At 49.0% G+C, this 18725-nt stretch overlaps 1 protein-coding gene across 3 annotated transcripts in view; it reads right to left on the bottom strand.

Annotated features, from left to right (window-relative positions):
- BMP1 (bone morphogenetic protein 1) overlaps positions 1–18725 on the bottom strand; it is an 84797-nt gene that overhangs the window by 58556 nt on the left and 7516 nt on the right. The window lies entirely within an intron of this gene.

Below are 18725 nucleotides of genomic sequence, written 5' to 3' on the forward strand. Positions count from 1 at the left end.
GTTGGCACAGCAGACCTCGATCAAACTGCCCAATGACCACAAGATCTGTTAAGGGATGAAGGCACCCATCAGGTTTATTGCCGATGAAGCACCGTAATAGCACCTGGCAGACTCTACGAGAATACTAAGACATGGATGCCCATGACAATGGACGCAGCACAGTCAGTGGCAGGACTTTCCACTGCCCCCTACTCTGATCAAAGATACTCCCTCTGAGATACATCTTGTACCCCGATACAAACACGTTAGTACCTTCTAACATAGTTACTGCCCCCTGATGTGGCTAGTTATCACCCATCACCTTCTACATATTGGTTCGATTAAAACATTTTTATTACATACTGTCATCCTGACCTTAGCTTTTAGGAGAGGTCAGTGTGTTTCTGTTATGCTTGGGGAATGTTTTTGTACCATCCTTGATATTGGGATAGGTTTGCATGAGTACTCTGACTAGCACTTCTCAGGAATGTGTATGTCTGCAATATCAGCCCTGTTCTTGCCAGATTCTGTGAGCAGGTCCTGCCTCATACCAGTCTTCTTGATATAAGGGCTTATGTCTCAGGCTCTCTTCCTACTACAACCACCATCCTCCTCAGTGACCAATGGACTGAGACTTGCCCTCCTTTGAAAAGGGCCAGGGAGGTGAGATATTGGATGTCCAGCTTGAAGGCATCCTAAAGAGGCCTGTTTTCAAATGGCGGGTCCCCAGCACTGTCTGAAAATCAGACCTTTTTAAGGGGCCTAAAGCCGGCCAGCCACAGGCTGAGCACCTCCAAGTCACCAGGCATTTTTGAACCACTTGGCCGAAAAGTGCTACCTGTGCAGAAGTGCAAAATGTGGCTATTACCATATGAAAGGTGCTGGGTGGGAGGTCTCAGTCCAGTTCCCCAAACAATTGCCTACATCACAAATAAACGCCCCTGCAGGTTAGCAATTAACAACATAGTGGGGAAGTCCCAGCTCACAGGCCAAGGACCAGCTGGATCAGCCAGACTGAAATCCCTTCTCATGGATGCACCTTGGCGGGACAGCGTGGCAGGGAAGGTGGCCCTGATGCTGCCCATGCTGTACCTGCTCGATCAAGAATTAAAGGCACTCATTCGCCATGACAGTCAGCCTGGTACCTATCAAGAGCACTGAATACACAAGACAAAATAAAGAAGTAGGTGAGCCAACTAACTTGGGTTGGAGACCAATGCTCCGGCCACCATTCAGCTTGGCACTTAACCGCGTGCCTGCTGCCTGTCTCCATACAGATGTTGTAGCAGTATAACAATGTCCATTAGGCCTGGTCTCCATGTTTTACCAGTAAAACTTGCCTTATTTCAACACGTCTTTGCATGTGTCCACACAATTTTTCATTCTGTCGGTAAAACCCTGACTTTCTGTGTCTCATGGGAAGCCAACTCCATGGACAACACAAGCCATCTCAGAGCCCTATTGCAGAGGTACCATCATTGAGTAGATGCTGCATTCGCTGTTCTGCTGTCAACAGTCCTCCAGCAACAGTCCCACAATTGCCCTGTCCCTGCAACAGCGACAGCTCTGGCACAATTCTGAACTCTACTGCCCAGGAGTTGCAGGGACCGGACGTCTGCCCATCACCTTTAAAACCTCTACCGTGTTTTCAAAATGCCTCTCTTCCTGCTAGTCCACCTTGGCGAGCACGCAGGTATGGCTCCATGTAAAGCTCCAGATGAACCTAGTGCGACTGCCTGGTCCAGGAAAGAAGCCTTGGATTTCCTCAGCCTGTGGGGAGGAGGACTAGCAGAAGCCCAGCTACAGAACAACTGCAGAAATGTCTATTTGGACATTGGAGAGGAGATACAGTTATTCCATTAAAAATGCTTTTTACCAGGATAGTTTATTCCCCTTTCCATAGAGCAATAGCTGTACCAGTATAAGCACCTTTATACCAGTGGAATTGCATCCACACTAATCCCTAGCTATACCTGGACAGCAGAGTGCTACAACTTGTGTGTGCAGACAAGGTCTGACTTTGAGCAGTAGTCCCATTGATGGCAACACACGTGCTTAAGCACCTTGCTGAATCGGGCCTCTCTCTTCACAGGAATTACAGCGTTGTCTTCGAAGGCTCTTTCCAAGCGCCAAAACGTGACGTTGTCTGCCTGTGCAGTCTCATCTCAGAGTCTTTAGGAATGAGCTTCAGTCAAGCACGTGATTAAGGACTCAAATCCCAGGACAGAGGGATTCTGGTTTTGGTATCGCCCGCCTGCAATGGGCTCCCTCAAATCCTTCTCAATGCTTTGATGTTTTCTTGCTCCTGTTCTGTGTTTCCAACCCAAGGTCTAAAAAATAACGCAGCAAAATGGTAAAAGTGAGCCCTGGCTAATTAGGGATATATATAGTGAGCTGATGGGATAGAAAACAAACCGTTATTCCCAGGGCTGGTGCCTCCTCCTGACTGTGATCTGACATGCACTGTGTTCTCCAGAAACTCCCAGGGGCTTCTGCCCAGCCCTGCATTCACTGTTATTCAGAATCCACTGGGGCTCCTGCCAAACCCAGCGTCACATTCACTGTTACCCAAAGACCCCAGGGGTTCCTGCCCAGCCCCAGACATGCATTTGATTGAAGTCCCTAGGGTCGCTCCTCAGCCCCTGTGCTGTGTTCTCTCTTATCCTCTTAGTGACCCTCCGAATACTATAGCCTAGGCCAGGGAAGGCGGCCCAAGAGCTGATTTTCAGTGGCACTCACACTGCCCGGGCTCTGCATTTTAATTTAATTTTGAATGAAGCGTCTTAAACATTTTACAAACCTTATTTACTTTACATACAACAATAGTTGAGTTATATATTATAGACTTATAGAAAGAGACCTTCTAAAAACGTTAAAATGTATGACTGGCATGCAAAACCTTAAATCAGAGTGAATAAATGAAGACCACTTCCGAAAGGTTGCCGACCCCTGGCCTAGGCCCCGCTCTCCATCACATCAGAGATGTCACTATCTGGTCACGATCCCTATAACCACTAAGCCCTGGATTGGGTGAGCAGAGATCACCGCTCTTCAGCTGCCGAACTGTCCTCCCCCAGTGGCTGCACCGGCTGCCTCCACAAGGGTCTCCTGTTCCCACAAAGCAAGAGACACGTGGACTGTGATTTGAACCCTGGCCTCACACGAAAGGTCTCAGAGCAATAAGCCAGAAGGCCAGGGCTTGGCATAATCCATTATGTCCTTTTGTACCTTTTCCTCAGGGAAAAGTCCTGTAGGATTTAACAGAGATGAAAGCAACAGGGTTCTATTACAATGACCTATGGGGCCAGATCTTCAGCTGGTATAAAAAGCATCACTGCGGAGGTCAAGGAGACCATGAGCTAAGGATGTGGTCCATGGAATGCAACAAAGGCACTGGGCGAGGTTGCACTCTATAGCAGGGACACAATTCTCTACTCATTTCTACAGGGTGGTGCAAAGACCCTGCAGAGAGGTTATGAGCCTTTGTGAAAGGAGCAGAGCTTTTCTGTAAGGGCGGGGATGTGTATTAGCGCTGCTTCCCTCGGGGCTGCCCATCTGCTTAACCAGCTGGGCTAGTCTGCACAGAGCTTAGAAAAATCCCTTGCTTAAGTTTCCGACTGATTTTTGTTACTGTAAATTCCAGCGCTGCAAAGGGGAGAGACGCCGGGGAAGGGGAAGAATGGGAGGGTTACTGGGGCAGAGGGACAGACAGCTCAGCCTCGCTGCCCAGGGTTTCACTGTGCAGTGGCCTGTCTACACTTGGGGAAGCAGGGGTTGCAGGTTGGGTGTCACCGGGCATCAGAAAACTGCTGAGCAAGCAGCCTTAGGGGTCTGCGTGCTGAACTGAGCAGAGAGCAGGGGCTGGCTTGCTGTGGAAAGCTCAAACACAGAGGCCTCAGGCAAGGCCAGGGAGGGGTACGGACACCAAAGCACTTAGCAATAGTCACAAGGGTGCCAGGAAAGCTAGGAGCTGTAGGGCAGTCAACTCTGTCCCAGTTACATGTCTGGAGCATCCCAGACAGTCACAGCCATTACTAATGTGCTCCTACTCTCCACCCCAGGATGCAATCTGCATTGGGAGTACCAGGGGTCTTTTCCTTTGGCTATCACAGATCCCAAATTGCTTCACACAAGCTCTATATATGCAGCCCCATGGCAATGCAGCCACCTCTGGGGAGGAGAGCAGCCACCTCTGGGGAGGAGAGCAGCAGACAGATACACAGCACTATGCAAATCAGTGTGAAGGGGGAAATTTTGGTCAAGGGCCTCAGGACAAAGCCCTGCTCTCATGTCAGTGGTGTTGGATCTGTAACATTCACACAGGGCAGACTGGAAGCAAATTTACCAAGGTCTTGGCTCCGACAATGGGGCACTCTGGGGAGGCCTTTGCCTTGGAGGGAGAGAGCGAGCGCTGGGTTCCCTCAGCAGCACGGAGAACAGCTGACTGTGTCAATGCCATCAGCCTTTCCAGTGAGCTGACGCAAAATACAGATGGGCCCCAAGTGTCCCGGAATCCTGCCAGCCATCACCAGCAACTGCCCATTTTCCTCGCTGGAAAAAGAGAAGTCTCTCGGGGTTTCAGAGGGATCTTTGCCCTTTAATCCCACTCCCCTCCTGACACTCCATTTCATTCACAAGGGAGCTGGGTGCCTCAGTCCAGATTTATCTCCGCTTGGCTCTGTTTTGTCTTTTTCAGAAATGGGGCCTTATCTGGGTGAGACCGGGTTTGACCCAAGCGAGTGCGTGGAGGGCAGAACACACATAGGTAGACAAAATAACAGCTCAGCAGATCAGGCCTGGGCTGCAGCCAGAGGAGGGAAAGAACACAGCAATCTTGAGCAGGTGCAAGTTCAAGGGCAGCTGCTCAGTGCTGATGTGTTTTCCCCTTCGACCTAGTTCCCATCTCCAGTAGCTGAGCGGGGTGGGGAGGCGGAAAAGGAAAGAAATTGTGAAAAAGATGGGGGATGCGAAGCGGAAAAGAGCCTTTTCTAACAGCACAGCAATGAGCTCTCTAGCTGCTTCGCAAGCACTCCCTGCTTCCAGTGTAGTGATCGGCACTAGGTGCTTTCATCTTGATCAACTGAGAGCCCCTCTCTCCCCATGCTGTACCATGGCAGCTGAGCTCCTCCCTCAGCAGTACTGGAGTTAATGCTCTGATCACCTGGGGGACAGGATGCAGGGCATCCCTAGTGAAGGGACTATGCAATTTGATTCCTCTACTGGCTCGTCAAAGCCAAAATGGCGCATCAACTTCTGTGCCAGCTTGCCCTCCCGGGCTATTGCTAGGATGGGAGGGGACGCGGGAGTGGGAATCTAGGGCAGGAGTAGGCAACCTATGGCATGCGTGCCAAAGGCAGCACGCGAGCTGATTTTCAGTGGCACTCAGACTGCCCGGGTCCTGGCCACCAGTCCGGGGGGCTCTGCATTTTAATTTAATTTTAAATGAAGCTTCTTAAACATTTTAAAAACCTTATTTACTTTACATACAACAATAGTTTAGTTCTATATTATAGACTTATAGAAAGAGACCTTCTAAAAACGTTAAAATGTATTACTGGCATGCGAAACCTTAAATTAGAGTGAATAAATGACAACTCGGCACACCACTTCTGAAAGGTTGCCGACCCCTGATCTAGGGGTTCAGGATGGATCTTACATTGGACCTAATCATTGCTGACAGTAATACAATAACCTAGAGATGACAGATTGATACTCTAGGCCTGACATCCAAAGCTCCCATTGACTTCAATTGGAATGGTGAGGGCTCAGTACCTCTAACAATCAGGCCTTCTATCTGGGGCTAGACAGATTATGGGGATGGGTCGTATAGAAACCCAACTGAGAGATAACTCTGAGTGGGAGCTATTTGGGGCAGGATCTTTTTATTGTTCATCTGTACAGTACCAAGCACAATGAAGCCCTAGTCCCTGACTAGGGCCTGTAGGTGCTATCCTGATACAACTACAGTAGAACCTCAGAGTTACAAACACCAGTTATAAACTGACCAGTGAACCACACATCTCGCTTGGAATCAGAAGTACGCAATTAGGTAGCAGCAGAGACAAAAAAAACAAAACAACAACAAAAGCAAACACAGTACAGTACTGTGCTAAACGTAAACTATTAAAAAAACAAAGGGAAAGCAGCGTTTTTCTTCAGCATAGTAAAGTTTCAAAGCTGTATGAAGTCTATGTTCAGTTGTAAATTTTTGAAAGAACAACCATAACATTTTGTTCAGAGTTATGAACATTCCAGAGTTACTAACAACCTCCATTCCCAGGGTGTTTGTAACTCTGCGGTTCTACTGTAAATGATAGAGAGATAGGGATTTTTTTTAGAATAGTTGTAGATGGACTCAGAGCATTGGATGGGCTCATTTTTACAAACTGAAAACAAAACAAAAACAAACAAACAATTGGGAGTGGCCACGAAGAATCCAATGAGTTGCACATTCTTCCTTAATTCATAACGAAATCACACACACAAAAAGAGTCTGTTATCTTGTTCATTGTCGCATATTCTCAGTCTCTGAAAATCAGACCCACATCTCAGGTCAAGCATCTAACATACACCCAAAGTAGTGGCTACTTTTGAATATTTTGTCTTTAAACCCTCTGTGCCTCAGTTTCCCCATCAGTAATTCTGGGATAATACTGACCTACAACCACCACCACCCCCGCCCCCGAATGAATTAAATCAGTTCCTATTTCTGAAAGGCTTAGGGTACAATTCTCCTCTGGGCAGAGGGCCAGCTCAAAGTCTATGCCCTCATTAAGCCCTACTCAGACTGAAGGACAAGGTCTTTGTGCTTAAACTCAGGTGAGATTTGAGTGGTGCATGGGCCATGTGCATGAGCTCCTCGTGGGGAAGGTACTAGAGAGCTGCTAAGTATCAGCATTATTGTGAATGGGTCACACTGAAGTGCTGCTGTGTCAGAAGTGCTGGAAATTCTCACTGGAGCAAAAGAACTTAGCTGACCGGATTTTTCCAATGGCTGGAAGATAACTTAATACTCAGCTGTTTGACGTTGTCTCGCTCTCTCTTTTGCTTCTTGGAACGCTGATGTAATCCCAGGGCTGAGCTTTGTACAAACAAGGTTCTTATTATGACACAAGCCAGTCCCTGGAGTATCCAGTCCCTGAACTGCAAGAGGCACGCTCCTTTAATCAACAGAAAGCTCATTCCCTCTCTCTGTCACCCTTTCTAATCCCCCACTCCCTACCTCAGCACCCCACCATGTTAAAAGATCTCCAGCAGCCCCAGACGGCTTGTTTTGGCAAACCAAAGAGTCTGGTAGCTCGGTAGCCTTCCAGTAGCTCCTCAAAGCTGGAAATATCCTGCAGGGCATGATAAAACTGCACTGTTCTGTCAAAAGAATATTCTTTCCCAAATCATTTGCAGCAGTCACTTCAGGATGAGTTAGACCCCCACATCCACACTGGCTGGGCTGGCAGAACAGCAGGAGAACGGGGAGGAACAATGGGGCTGCGAGCACAGTCATGCACACAAAAAGTGAACAGTGTTCTTGTGAGCAAGCAAGAGCAAACATGGACTAGGGTAGGGTTACCATATTTCAACAAGCAAAAAAGAGGACGGGAGGAGCCCCGCCCTAGCCCCGCCCCTGCCCCTCCCACTTCCCGCCCCCCCAGAACCCGCAACCCTCCCCCCGTTCCTTGTCCCCTGACTGCCCCCTCCTGGGACCCCTGCCCCTAACTGCCCCCCGGGACTCCACTCCCTATCTAAGCCTCCTTGCCTCTTGTCCCCTGACTGCCCCAACCCTTATCCACACCCCCACCCCCAGACAGACCCCTGGGACTCCCACGCCCCATCCAACCACTCCCCACCCCCTGACAGCCCCCCCCCAGAACTCCCAACCCATCTAAACCCCTCTGCTCCCTGTCCCCTGACTGCTCCGATCCCTCTCCCCACTCCTGCCCCCTGACAGCTCCCCCCCAGAACTCCCAGCCCCCTACCCCCCACTCCTTGTCCCCTGACTGCCCCCTCCTGGGACCCCTGCTCCTAACTGCCCTCCAGAACCCCACCCCCTACCTAAGACTCCCTGTTCCTTGTCCCCTAACTGCCCCCTCCTAAGACCCCCCCCAACTGCCCCCCAGGACCCTACCCCCTACCTGTACCCTGACTGCCCAAAACTTTCTCCACTCCCCTCCAAAAGCCCCCCCGTTTCTTGACTGCCCCCTCCAGAACCTCCCTGTCCCTTCTCCTGCCCCCCCTTACCCTGCTGCTCAGAACAGGGTGTTGGGCTCTGTGCCAGCCGGACACATGGCTGAGCTCCCCTGCACAACACAAAACCCGGTCCCTGGCCCTGCACAGGGCTGCCGGAGCGGGCTGCAGGAGGAGGAGCTGCCGGCTGGCTCAGAATGCAGGGAGGGGGGGGGTGGGAGGAGGAAGCTGCTCCGGAGTCCAGCCCGGGACTTTCCTGCAGCCCTCCCAGCCGCTCGCTCTGCCGGGGGAGGGGGAAATCCCGGACATTGTGAGTGCTTTACAAATTCCCCCCGGACGCTATTTTTAGCACACAAAAGGAGGACATGTCCGGGTAAATCCGGACGAATGGTAACCCTAGACTAGGGGGAATGATAGTGGCAAAGGAGGCCCATGCAGATAAACAGAAGCAGATCACATCTCAACTCAACCTGGGTGAATTGAACCTCTGTGCAGAACCGGATCAAGTCCTTTGCACCACTTCAGTCCCACTTAAGCTCTCAAAATAGTATCCATTTGCAACACACTCTGGGTAGACGCCCCAAGAGAATACGGCCCCTATTCCAAATTAGGGTGTCAAACGATTTTAAAAAATTAATCATGATTAATCACAGTTAATCACAATAAATTTAATACCAATTTAAATTTATTATAAATATTTTGGATGTTTTTCTACATTTGCAAATATATTGATTTCAATTACAACGCAGAATACAAAAAGTTGAGTGCTCACTTTATATTATTTTTTAATTACAAATATTTGAAATGTAAAAAAGATAAAAGAGTGCAATCTACAAGTCAAAGCATGAAGGGGCATACAAATATTTAGCGTATCTGGCACATAAATATCTTGCAACGCTCACTACAACATTGCCACGTGAACGCCTGTTCTCACTTTCAGGTGACATTGCAAACAAGTAGCGGGCAGCATTATCTCCTGTAAATGTAAACAAACTTCTTTGTCTTACCCATTGGCTGAACAAGAAGTAGGACTGAGTGGACTTGTAGGCTTGAAAGTTTTACATTGTTTTGTTTTTGAGGGCAGTTTTGTAAAAAAAAAAAAATTTCTCCATTTGTAAGTTGCACTTCCATGATAAAGAGATTGCACTACACTACTTGCGTGAAGTGAATTGAAAAATACTATTACTTTTATCTTTTCTACAGTGCAAATATTTGTAATTAAAAAATAATTATATAAAGTGAGCACATGACACTTTGTATTCTGCATTGTAATTGAAATCAATATATTTGAAAATGTAGAAAAACATCCAAAAATATTTATCATAAATTTAGATTGGTATTCTATTATTGTTTAACAGTGTGATTAAAACTGCGATTAGTCATGATTAATTTTTTTAATTGAGCTCATTTGTTTTGAGTTAACTATGATTAATTGACAGCCCCATTCCAAATTTATTTTCAATACCAGTGAATTGCAGTTTAAGAATGAAAAGGGGGTGACAGAATCAAAACATGGTCACAAAATGCAAGAACGACTCGGGGGCATTCTCTTGCCCATGCTATACACAAGGTCAGACTAGATCGGGGTGAGCAAACTACGGCCCGGCGGCCACATCCGGCCCTCCAGATGTTTTCATCTGGCCCCCGAGTTCCCGCCGGGGAACAGGGTCCGGGTCTTGCCCCGCTCTGGTGCTCCAGCTGGGGAGCAGGGTCAGGGGCTTGCCCCACTCTGCGTGGCTCCCGGAAGCAGCAGCATGTCCCGCCTCCAGCTCCTACACATAGGGGCAGCCAGGGGGCTCCACACCCAGGAACCGCACCCAATGGGAGCTGCAGGGCGGCGCCTGCGGACAGGGCAGTGCACAGAGCTGCCTGGCCGCGCTTCCGCATAGAAGCCGCAGCGGGGACATACTGCTGCTTCTGGGAGCTGCTCGAGGTAATCACCGCCCGGAGCCTGTACCCCTGACCCCCTCCCATGCCCCTGCCCCAGCCCTGATCCCTCTCCCGCTCTCTGAACATCTCAGTCCCAGCCTGGAGCACCCTCCTGCACCCCCAACCCCTCATCCCCAGCCCCACCCCAGAGTCTGCACCCCCAGCTGGAGCCCTCACCCCCTCCCGCACCTCAACCCCCAATTTCGTGAACATTCATGGCCCACCATACAATTTCCATACCCAGATGTAGCCCTCGGCCAACAAGTTTGCCCACCCCTGGACTAGGTGATCACAATGGTCCTTTCTGGCCTTAAACTCTCCAGACAAGGACAAAAGGAAAGAAAAACAAAGAAGAAACCACAATGGGCATTTTCTCCAGAGGACCAAACGTGGGGGGGAGAGAGAGAGAGAGCAAACAGAACCCCCAGGCCAACTCTCCAGATACTTAAAACTGCAGGACGCCACACAGGAGAGACTTTTACTATCCAGATGCCTGTGGGATAATAAACACAGCTGGGCACATACCACCAAAGAGATTCCCAGGGAATGGAGAGGAGACAGTTTTATGCTCTAGAAAGTCTTAGCCAGAGGAAAAGCTATCTCTGATCGACTGCCAATGTAACACCATGACGCTGGGTGAGTTGTTGGTATCAGGGATTGAACCTGGGCTCTCTGGCTTTATGTGCACGAACCTCTACTGCCTGAGCTAAAAGACGCAGCCCTGCAGCATCAATTGACAGAGGGCTGGCTTATGTTACCACGTAAGTTAATGTAACTTACGTCGATTAGGGATGTGAAAACAACACCCTCCCGAGCAACTTAAGTTACATCGACTTAAAGTGCTGTCCAGACGCTCTCCTGCCAATATAGATTCTAGCCAGACGCACTACATGGGGAGGTTTCAAACAAGTCCTGAAAAAATTCTAGAAAACAAAGAGTAAGGAAAACTGCAAGAAAGCTTCGGCTGACATGGGGTGAAGCAGATTGTGTCACCACTGACAATTGTGTGGCTTCTTGCACCTTCCTCTGAAGCATCTGGAGTTGGTCACTATTGGAGACAGGACTAGTTGGACTATGGGTCTGATCCAGTGTGGGAAGTCTCATATTCCAAAATCTCTGGGGGTGGACTGGATGGGAGTTAAAAGATCTTTTCCAAATCTCAAACTGGATTCCTGTGCCCACCTGGAATGGACTTGATGTGCAGCCCCTAGGAAGACAAAACCCTGACCTGCATTCCTGCACCACCGGAAGGGATTGTGGGTTTACCCAGAACAGGAAGGCAGCTCAGTGGAAGGAGGAGATCTGTTTAAAAATGTAGATCCCGGACAAGTGCTGATCTGGCAAATAATACAGTCTCAGCGTCAATAGCTCAGCATCCTACTTCCATCCCAAAGTTGTTAAATATGTCAGGAATGTTCCCCCCTCCCCCTCGCCAGTCTGGCTGCTGCACACAGAACATGCTATGCTCCCAGCAAAAACAGACACCAAGCTGCAAAGAGCAGAATTCAGCCAGTTCCAGGTTCTCCCCTGGAAATACTGGAGCTCCATGACACAGTGGAGGATGGCAGGGCTGCGGGAGGGAGCTCAATCCTGCACTGCCAGCACTGGCCAAGTAAAAGAAAAAAAGAATCCAAAAAACAAACTTGATAATTTCCCAGTATGACCAAAGAACCTGCGGGCTTCCTTCTCTGGGAGTGAATTTAGCCCTGGTGAAAGCCACTGGCCCTTAATGCCTCTGCTTGTACACAGAGGACATCAGAACTAAAAGTGATTTGAAACCAAGGCACTTTTTACACCAGAGGGGTTTTGCCCCAGTGTAATTAACAACTGGGTGTGGACCAGCCCCTGCCTTCCTCTGAGAGCTCCTGCATTGGCTTTGCCCTGAGGGACCAGGATGTAACATGGGGCAGGGGGGAAAGAGGCAGGGGGGTCAGGCCTCATGCACCACGAAAGCTTATGCTCAAATAAATTTGTTAGTCTCTAAGGTACCACAAGTACTCCTGTTCTTTTTGTGAATAGACTAACACGGCTGCAAGTCTGAAACCTGTCAATCCCTACTGTTGCTCTTTATCCTTAGGGACTTGTATGGCCCCCATCATCCCAGTAGCAGTGAGGCAGAGCAGTGCTATTAGTGCTATCACAGATGGGAAACCTAAAGGCCTTACCCAAAGTCATACAGAAGGTCTGTGATGGGGCAAAGAATTGAACCCAGAGAGCCAGGCTAGCACTCTAACCACTGGGCCATGCTTCCTCTCTGCCAGGTCGATAACCGTTCCCATTGATTTGCTCTGTGGACACGTTCCTGCTAGGAACTGAAGTTCATTTCACAACCCCATGAACCCGCAGTTCTATGTAGCCTTGCTGTGTACCCTGTCAGCTGAGCGGGGCGTGCAGAGAGCACACGCTAGCTTGAATGGTCAGTAATGTGTCCCCATTGCATCTGGACAGGGCCAGCATGCGCTCCCCCCGCCCCCCATGTCCTTCCTGTGTTTAACTTCCCAGGGTGGGAGTGTTTATCTGGCCTTGGGCAATCACTCAGCTCAGAGGCAGGCGGTCATTCCACAATGCTTAGCATTTGCTAAGCTTGGCCAGAGCCAGGCAGGGCATTCATGTTAGACCAGCCATGGAGCCCAGGCACCATGCAGGGAGTCCTATGAGTGCACACCAGAGTGGGGATATATCCCAGTGTATGTGCTGCAGAGGCTGTGACCCCCTGCACTAACCCTCTGCATCCACAGTCCTGATCCGAGTCCTGCAGCTTGAGCCCCCTCATTTGTCATGGTGGGGGGGAGGGAGAAGGAATAAAACCCTCCCTCAAAAGTCTCCTGCCTAGCAGCAGTCAGAGATTCCTTGGGGTGAAGTGGACGGTTACCTGGCACCAGCCTTGCTCGCTGGTGAAGCTTCTGTTCCTCTGCCGGGCCTGCAGCGCACCTCCTGATTGCTGCAGTATTTGAACAAGCAGGCTCCGGGATGTTTGCCTGGCAGCAGCCTCGGCTGTGCAAAGAGATTCCAAGAACAGCAGCCAGGGATGGAGACAAACCAGAAAAGCAAGGGAGGCCCTCTGTGAGATTCCTCCCAGATGCACCACTCTGCAGCCCCCTGGTAGTGCCCCTCACTACCAACAAGGGAGGGGGAGCAAACAGCCGAAGAACACTGGCTAGGGATATTTGCTTTCCCATAGCACCTTCCTTCTGATCCAAATGCATGTCTGTCACACACATATAAGAAAATCAGCTTCACCACCTGTGCTGTGGAGCAGGTCATTCTCACTGACACTGTTTTAACAGACACTGAGGCACTGGCCAGGGAAGTGGCTGGCCAGGGAGTGAGCCAGTATCAGAGCTGGGGATAGAACCCAGGACCCTCTCCTGGCATGTGCCCTCTCCGAGCCAGATAGGTCTTACTATAGTTTACTGGTGTCTGCTAGCAGTGAGTGAACAGTTGGTACAGCTGTGCAGGTTAGAGGACTTGGTTTAACTGAGGTCGAGAAAAATTCCCCTTTGTGCTGAGACCAGGCTAACATCAGTGTTCGGGAAATATCTCCTGCATGACAAAAAATGTCATGCCAGAACGCAGCAGGGCCGGCGGCTTTGAGGCGCTGGTGAAGGGATGGAGCCGTGGGGCATTCTGGGGAACAGGGAATATGGTGCAGGGGCTGGGTAAAGGCTCTGGGGGATTCTGGGATGGAGCATGAAGGGTTCTTTCTTCAGTGTGCATCCTCCTCAGTGCACCATTGTATCCCTGCTCCTGGGCCTGGAGTCAGTGTGCTTTCTGCTTCTGCAGCGAGTCCCTCGCTGTATCCCTCAAGCTCTGCCACATGTCTGTTGCTGGGCCCCTACTTCCGAGTGGATCCCCAGCTGCTCGTCACCTTAACTGCTCTGCCTCCTCCCCCTTGGCTCACACAGCGAGTGTGTAATTACAGACTTGGCGAGCGCCGAATCCCTGCTAATCACAGCCCAACCAGCTGCCAGGACTGTCAGTACCACAGGCTGCATCTGTGCGAACTGAGCGCAAAGGCAGAGCGCATCCTGGACTTGCTGGCCGAGGGGGAGCACGGCGAAAACGCTATGTGCTGAGGCACACATAGGATGGAAACAGCAGATGGTGCATAGACAGGGGAGAGCAAGACACAGAGAATTCAGGAATAAGTGGGTTATAAAAAGAACTAGATGAGTTCATGGAGAATAGATCCATCAATGGGTATTAGCCAAATTTGTCAGGGATGCAACCCCATGCTCTGGGTGCACATAGCCTCTAACTGCCAGTTGCTGGGACTGAACAGTAGGGGATGGATCACTTGATAATTGCCTTGTTCTTTTCATTCCCTCTGAAGCATCTGGTATTGGCCAGGTGAGAAAACAGGATCCTAGGCTAGATGGACCCTTGGTCTGACCCAGGATGGCCGCTCTTATGTTCTTTAACTGTTGGTGGAGGGAATCAGAAAAGGGAGGGAGCCAGCATCCTTGGGAATAGAAAATGGGGGTGTTGGTGGTTCAGATATGAGGAACAGAGGAATCTGGAAGGAGATAAGGAGGAAAGGGACTTTTTATAACAGGGCATTAGGCAAGCGGGATGGATTGTTGGGAGAGCAGATGGGAAATGTGGGACCTGTTGTGTGACTTCAGAAAGTCTCTGCCTCTCTGTCGGCCTCAGTTTCCCCTCCTGCCCTTTGTCTGTGCTGAGGAGTCTAGATACTAAATAGACAAGACAGATAAAGGTGGAGGACAGGAAGTATTATTCTTCCCTTTTTTACAGATGGGGAAACTGAGGTGCAGGACAGTGACTTGCCCAAGGTCACACAGAGCTGGGACTAGAATCCAGGTCTCCTGAGTCCCAGTCTAGAACACTGGCCCTGCCCCTCCTGTTTTGTAGCAAGCTCAGCATTTTTGCCCTCTCCCGCCTTTGTCCACAACTTCTCTTGTCCAGGATTCAAGGCCTTGCCCAGCTCTATTCTCTGCCTTCATTTCTCCCCTTGCATCCTTCACCCTACTACTGCAGCCCAGGCTATTGCAGGCGAATGGCTGCCCAAAGCAGGAGACACTGGGGCAATCGGGCTCACTGATGTCAGTGCCGTTAGCCCAATTCACCCACAGGCTACTTTGGGGTTGGGTAGAGAAGTTAGCCATGTCCGTGGGGAAGCTGCGGAGACTGTGGAATGAGGAGGCTGTTTAGGAAGGGTCTCAGGAATGGGATAATGCCTGGGTGGCTTTGGGTCTTGTTTTGTAAATCTCTGAGGCTGGCACGCCCATTACATCTGCATCCCACAAAGCTGGAAAAATGATTCTGACTTGGGTACCTCTGAGCTTAATCAGAGCCCACTCAACAACGAAAGGAGCTCAGCTGAGCTCTCTGGGATTCTCAGGCCAGGAGGGACCATTGTGAGCATCTAGTCTGACCTCCTGCATAGCAATAAATTGTTTCCAGCTAACGCATGCTCAGAGATGGGTCATGAAGAGGAGATGGTCTGGTCGCCCCAAAGGAAGGAGGGAGGGGAACTCTCCTTACGGGGGTGGAATTCATCTTCCTACTGATCCTGCTCCATTACTCCGAACAGAACAGATGCTTCCCAGCTGCCAGGTAAGGACGCAGGGCGAGGAATCAAACCCAACACACGTCAAAGCCTCTCTGGAAGCAAGCAAAAAAGGAAGGATATTTATTAAACAAAGAATGCTGCAAGGGGACACTGGGGGGACTTGACACACATACACATACACTCTCCCTCCTCCTCGAGTTTGGATTCAATCTGTAAATTCAAGTCAACTATGAAAACAGAACTGGAGCCAGCAGAGTTAGTCACTTACTGAAAAAAAAGCTGCTGGAAAGAAAAATATTTGGAATCTATTCAGTGGGGGTACCAGATTTTTCTTTTAATCCTTCCCCAGTTCTTCATGATCAAGGTCATCTGCGTGGAAACAGGATCTTCAGAGGTTTTTCAGGAGGAAGAACAGTGTTTGTGGTTCATGGATAGGACTGGGAGCAAGGACTGCTGGGATCAGTTCCTGGCTTTGCATGACTGTAGTGTTGATAACACTGACTAACTCCCATTGTGCAGATGGGGAAATTGAGGCACAGAGAGGTGGGGTGGCCTGTCTCATGTCACACAGCCAGTCATTGGCAGAGAAAGGAATACAACCTGCCATTCATGTCTCCTGAGCCTTCCTCCTCTTATTGGAAAGTTGGGAAAGAACCCAGGAGTCCTGACTTCCAACCCACCCCTCCCCCCCAGTGCTCTAATTATGAGACAACACTCCCTCCAAACCTGGGAATAGAACCCAGGAGTCCTGACTCCCAAGTCCTCTGTTCTAACCATTAGGGAACCATTTGCCAGCACAGCTTTGCTGGTCACGGATCACACCGCATCACACACCTGACCAACATAGCTAAGATAGGAAGTATGGCAAAAGACCACCCTGGCTTAACCAGGAGATCTTCAATGATCTAAAAATCAAAAATGTGTCCTACAAAAAGTGGAAACTAGGTCAAATTACAAAGGATGAATATAAACAAATAACACAAGTATGTAGGGACAAAATTAGAAAGGCCAAGGCACAAAACGAGATCAAACTAGCTAGAGACATAAAGGGTAACAAGAAAACATTCTACAAATACATTAGAAACAAGAGGAAGACCAGGAACAGGGTAGGCCCGTTATTCAATGAGGGGGAAAAAATAACAAAGAAAACGTGGAAATGGCCGAGATGCTTAATGACTTTTGTTTCGGTTTTCACCAAGAAGGTTGGTGGTGATTGGATGTCTAATGTAGTGATTGCCAGTGAAAATGAGGTAGGATCAGAAGAGGCTAAAATAGAGAAAGAACAAGTTAAAAATTACTTGGACAAATTAGAAGTCTTCATGTCACCAGGGCCTGATGAAATGCATCCTAGAATACTCAAGGAGCTGACGGAGGAAATATCTGAGCCATTAGCGATTATCTTTAAGAAGTCACGGAAGATGGGAGAGATTCCAGAAGACTGGAAAAGAGTAAATATAGTGCCCATCTATAAAAAGGGAAATAAGGACAACCCTGGGAATTACAGACCAGTCAGCTTAACTTCTGTACCCAGAAAGATAATGGAGCAAATAATTAAGCATTCAATTTGCAAACATCTAGAAGATAATAAGGTGATAAATAACAGTCAGCGTGGATTTATCAAAAACAAATTGTGTCAAACCAACCTAATAGTTTTCTTTGACAGAGTAACAAGCCTTGTGGATGGGGGGGAAAGTGGTAGACGTGGTATATTTTGATTTTAGTAAAGCTTTTGATACTGTCCTGCATGATCTTCTCACAAACACACTAGGGAAATGCAACCTAGATGGAGCTACTATAAGGTTGGTGCAAGACTGGTTAGAAAACCGTTCCCAGAGATTAGTTATCAGTGGTTCACAGTCAGGGCCGGCTCCAGGCACCAGCGCAGCAAGCAGGTGCTTGGGGCAGCCAAACTCTTCGGCGGCAAGTCCCCTAGAGCTGCCGCCGAAGTGCCGCCGTTCGCGACTTTCTCCCCGTCCCCCCCGTCCTCCCCGGCCGCTTGGGGCGGCAAAAATGCTGGAGCCGGCCCTGTTCACAGTCATGCTGGAAGGGCATAACGAGTGGGGTCCTGCAGGGATCGGTTCTGTTCAATATCTTCAGCAATGATTTAGATAACGGCATAGAGATTATACTTATAAAGTTTGCTGACGATACCAAGCTGGGAAGGGTTGCAAGTGCTTTGTAGGATAGGATTAAAATTCAAAATGATCTGGACAAACTGGAGAAATGGTCTGAAGTAAATAGGATGAAATTCAATAAGGACAAATGCAAAGTCCTCCACTTAGGAAGGAACAATCAGTTGCACACATATACAATGGGAAATGACTGCCTGGGAAGGAGTACTGCGGAAAGGGATCTGGGGGTTATAGTGGGTCACAAGCTAAATATGAGTCAACAGTGTGATGCTGTTGCAAAAAAAGTGATCATTCTGGGATGTATAGGCAGGAGTGTTGTAAGCAAGACACGAGAAGTAATTCTTCTGCGCTGATTAGGTCTCAACTGGAGTATTGTGTCCAGTTCTGGGCACCACATTTCAGGAAGGATGTGGACAAATTGGAGAGAGTCCAGAGAAGAGCAACAAAAATGACTAAAGGTCTAGATAACATGACCTATGAGGGAAGATTGAAAAAATTGGGTTTGTTTAGTCTGGAAAAGAGAAGACTGAGAGGGGACGTGATAACAGTTTTCAAGTATGTAAAAGGTTGTTACAAGGAGGAGGAAGAAAAATTGTTTTTCTTAACCTCTGAGGATAGGACAAGAAGTAATGGGCTTAAATTGCAGCAAGGGAGGTTTAGGTTGGACATTAGGAAAAACTTCCTAACAGTCAGGTTGGTTAAGCACCGGCATAAGTTGTCTAGGGAGGTTGTGGAATCTCCATCATTGGAGATTTTTAAGAGCAGGTTAGACAAACACCTGTCAGGAATGGTCTAGATAATTAGTCCTGCCACGAGTGCAGGGGACTGGACTAGATGACCTCTCGAGGTCCCTTCCAGTTCTATGATTCTATGCCAGGAAAACTTTTAAATGTCGACCAGGCCTGAGTCTCTTGATGCCTCAGTTCCCCCCATCTGTGAAATGGGGAGAAGAGCAATTGCCTGCCTTGCAG

This window comes from Trachemys scripta, chromosome 2, assembly GCF_013100865.1.
Source record: "Trachemys scripta elegans isolate TJP31775 chromosome 2, CAS_Tse_1.0, whole genome shotgun sequence".
Classification (NCBI taxonomy): Eukaryota; Metazoa; Chordata; order Testudines; family Emydidae; genus Trachemys; species Trachemys scripta.